This window comes from Cupressus sempervirens, chromosome 8, assembly GCF_028749045.1.
Source record: "Cupressus sempervirens isolate cs-2001-9-10 chromosome 8, ASM2874904v1, whole genome shotgun sequence".
NCBI lineage: Eukaryota > Viridiplantae > Streptophyta > Pinopsida > Cupressales > Cupressaceae > Cupressus > Cupressus sempervirens.
In genome coordinates, this window is record NC_143125.1 from 484,180,410 (window position 1) to 484,184,772 (window position 4,363).

Here is a 4,363-nt window from a genome sequence, read left to right on the forward strand (position 1 = left end):
CATCCAAATTAGGTTTAACTTCTCCAATTTTATTTCTATAATTTATGATAATTTTTATGGCTATGTGTTCTTTCCAACTATATAATGAGAAAAATAACAGTGGCCCAACTCATGTGATATTATTTTATGAACTTAATTTCATTCAAGTGAAAAAGTATTATAAAATATAAAATTTCTAAAAGTTAAATTTAAATCTAAGATCTACACATAAAACCAACTTATTAACCCCAACTAATAATAAAACTAACGTATGATGAATCGTAGAAGAGATGCCAACCTTCATCATCCAAATTAGGTTTCACTTCTCCAATTTTATCACTTATAATTAAAAATATTTTATATGGCTATGTGTTCTCTCAAAAAATATAATAACCAATATAATTGTGGCCCAACTCATGTGATATTATTTTATGAACTTAATTTTATTCAAGTGCAAAAGTAATATAAAATATAAAATGTCTAAAAGTTTAAAATTTAAATCTCAAATTTGACACATAAAACTAACTTATTAATCCCAACTAATAATAAAATGAGAAATTAATTAATATATAACACATTTATACTAAAAAACAAATTATTTTTTTCATTGAATAAATATTATGTATATTAAAGAATTTCAATAGTGGATTCTAAAGAACATGCACCGTTTGTCATTGATCACAAAACATGAATCTATACACTTGCACATTAACATCAATATATTATGATAATAGTTGAAGCAACATGTGTAATTAGGAACATATGTAATACATGCATCTAAATTTAATAAAATTTTCATGATCCAACAAAAAAAAAGGATTTTAATCTAGCATCTAAGATATCTTCACATGTCATTTCACATGTTGAACACCTCTAGATGTGGGGGAGTAACTGAATTGACACAAATTAAAATTTAACACTTTGCCTCAACTCTCAATTTAACTTATTAATAATATAACTAATAAAAAAAAAAAGATATACAATTGTACATGCACACATATCAACATTATATTTATGTAGAAAACTCAATGTGGGAAAAACCATGGTGGGAATCTTACTTTATTAAATAATCTCTTAAAAATTTTAGGTTACAAGCCAAGGAACTCATTGTCCCTAATACTAAGGAACATTCCAAGGAACTCATTGTTCCTAAGATAATTTTCACAACCATCATAGATTTTTCCAAAGTTGTTACAAGTATACACACATCTTTCTAGAAATCTCAATTAAATATGAGAAGATGTAGGATCTCTTGGTCAACTTCTATACCTCTCTATTTGGTTCAATGATTAATACTTTTTCTCTTCCCTATCTACATTATTTTTACTTCACATTCATTCACATAAATTTTCAAATACCTCTCACATACTTTATTGAATTACAGATCTATTTATGTATATAAATATCCTAATTCTTCATAAAAAATCATAACAAAGTTGCCATGAAAAATATAAGAAATTTTAATACATTATACATCATTCTGAGAATAAATATTATATGTGGTCCACCCTAGGAGATAAAGGGAATCCAAATTCATGTCAATAACTATCCCCCAAATAATATGATCAAATTTCACACATTACATCATCCTCTAAAGATGGTTAGGCAAAAGTTAGGTATAGAAAAGCATTAAAACATGCACTAGTAAACTCAAAATCAATTGATAAAGATCATAATGATATGAAAATAAAAAAACTCCATGAAATGAATACTCTTAACCTCTTTAATATTCCCTCATCTCGTGTCCAATCCATAAATACTTAAATTCAATCACCATAAATAGATGGGTTGGCCTAAAGCCAACATAGACAATAATATATCACATATGTGATAGTAAATCTTCACCCTTGAATAATTCCAATCGAATAAACTTAAATTGAAACAGTGCACAAATCATTTGACCATGTTCACCAAAATTCATGATAGAAAACACCAATGCAAAGTGATGTAGAGCATTATTTGACTATCTCCATTCTATTCTTGACAACAAGCCTTACTCTTAGCTAATAATGTAATATAGCTTCTTCAAAAGAACAATCAAGAATTTAAGGAAATGATAGTGTGATATTAATAGCATACAACTATTATAAGTAGAACCAAAAACTATCATCATCTTATCCAAAGGATTGAATATCATTATCCCATAATGTCTTCAAATATTATTTCCTACATATTACAACTTGCAATATTTCAAATAATTAGTGATACAACCAAAAAAACATCTAAATGCATTATGCCAATTATCTATTAATCTTCTAGTACATTTCTTGAAAACTAAATCATTAGATAATTTTTCCTTCATACCATAACTCTTGGTCAAATACAATCTATATTCATGCTTAGTCCCAAAAGCACAAAACCATAGCTAGCTAACATTAGTGACAAGATATATCTTATAACTAACAAACTCCTTCCTCTTCACTGATGGAAACATTGATGACAAGAAGAGTTAAAAAAAAAAATTCCCCCTTCAAGATAAAGAATAAGGGGCATCAACCAACTCTCCCTCTTTCATTCTACAAGAGCCAATATCAATCATTTTCTTATAAATATATCTTCTTTAAAAATTGCTCTTATCAAGAAAACCAAACCTGTACAACATTTGTGTTGGAAATATAAGGTAGGCTAGGTTACTAAGAGGGGAGGGGTGAATCAGGAACCAATAAAACTTTAACTTACTTCAACAATTAATTCTTCATATATTATTCTGATCTAATTGCATGCATGAAAGTAACAAAACATTCATAATTCTTTGACATAAGATTTGGTGACCCAAAAACCTTCCAAATAGAAAGTAAAAATGGGATGTGGATGATACCCACAACCTTTAGTACTACAATATAAAGTTGTCTTGTTAAGGCTTACAATTGCCCACTTTTGGTGATTTGTCCTATTAGGAGCAATAAGGATTGTTAGGTCCACCTTGTTAAAGGATTTGCAAACATATAGTGTGTTGGAAACAATTGATTAATTATGCATTGTCTTTGATGTTACACAAAATGTCATATCACTGTCAATCAGTGTATGTCAAGCTCACTTTGGCATTCCTGTGTCTGCTAAGCATTCTAGATTTTTCCTAGTTCACAAGATAGTGTCTACCAAGTTCATTTGGGTGAAAAGTAAAGTTTTCAAAAGTTGAGTGTTAACTGGTTCAGGAGCACCCCATCAAAACTAAGTGGTCTTAAGGTCTTCTAGGTCTTCACACTTTTGGATTCTAGCATATTTGGTTAATTAGGCTCTTTCTTGCATATTGATCCTATTTATGTGATCCTTGAACAACTTTGGTATTTGTATAAACCAGTTGCTTCATGAGGTCACAAGGATCTAGTAGTCTCCTAGGGTCATGTTAAAGGTCTTAGGAAGTGTTAGAATATTTTAAAAGTCATGGTAGAGTCATAAAATCAAAATAAGTTGCATAACTATGACAATAATGCAGCATTAACATAATACTAATAAACTTTTGTTTGTAAAAGTTCCCTCCAATGGTCACAACCTTCAAATTTTGATTGGACCAGTTGGGGGAAGGTCTTCATGAGCCCTTACAGGTGGGTGGAAGACACAATGATGTAATATTTTCTTGTGAATTCATAAAACACTACTATTTTCCTGCAAAAGTTCTAGTTTTCTACTCATTGTATAGACTATATGGAGATAGGTGACTGGAGGATTAGGTGCTAGTAAAGCTTGAATAGTTAGCTTTCAAATGAGCCCACTTTGAGCCTTTAAATTGCCAGGAGATTGGAGTTATAAGGGTTTTTTTTTTAAATGATTACAAACCCTAACCACCTAGGGTTTTGGCTTAAAATGACAATATCTCCCATTTCAACTGGTGGAAAAATCTAATTTTCTAGGAGATGGGAGATATACAAGTGTACTTTATGATTTTGGAGGTTTTAGTGTAGGAGCAAATGGTGGCCGTACAATACAAGCAAGAATGAGTTGGCATCTTTATGTGACAACTCTATTGCATGCTAAAATCTACTAAAATGCATGCCTTGGGGGTTGAGCTAGGTCTTAAACTTTGGAATCCTTCCATTTATGATCCAATCTAACCATTCTTGTGTTGGTTTTGAATTGCACTTGTTATTTTTAGTAGTTCCTTTGTAAAATAGACCTAATTGGGGCAATTAGGCCTGCTATGAATTGTTGTTTTAGAAGGTTGAAATGTGACATTAGAACCTACCTTCTTAGTAGTATATTAAACTGAATAAAGGGTGCTATGAACTATGATTTTCTCTTAGGGTCCTTTGGAAGACTTTACATTTAAGGCACAATTTAGTTTTAGGAGGACTACTAAGCTTTATGCTACATTATTAGGACAGAATAGTGAAAGTTGGGTCTAACTTGCTGATTGGTGATGATTCCTTGATCTTTTGAACATTTC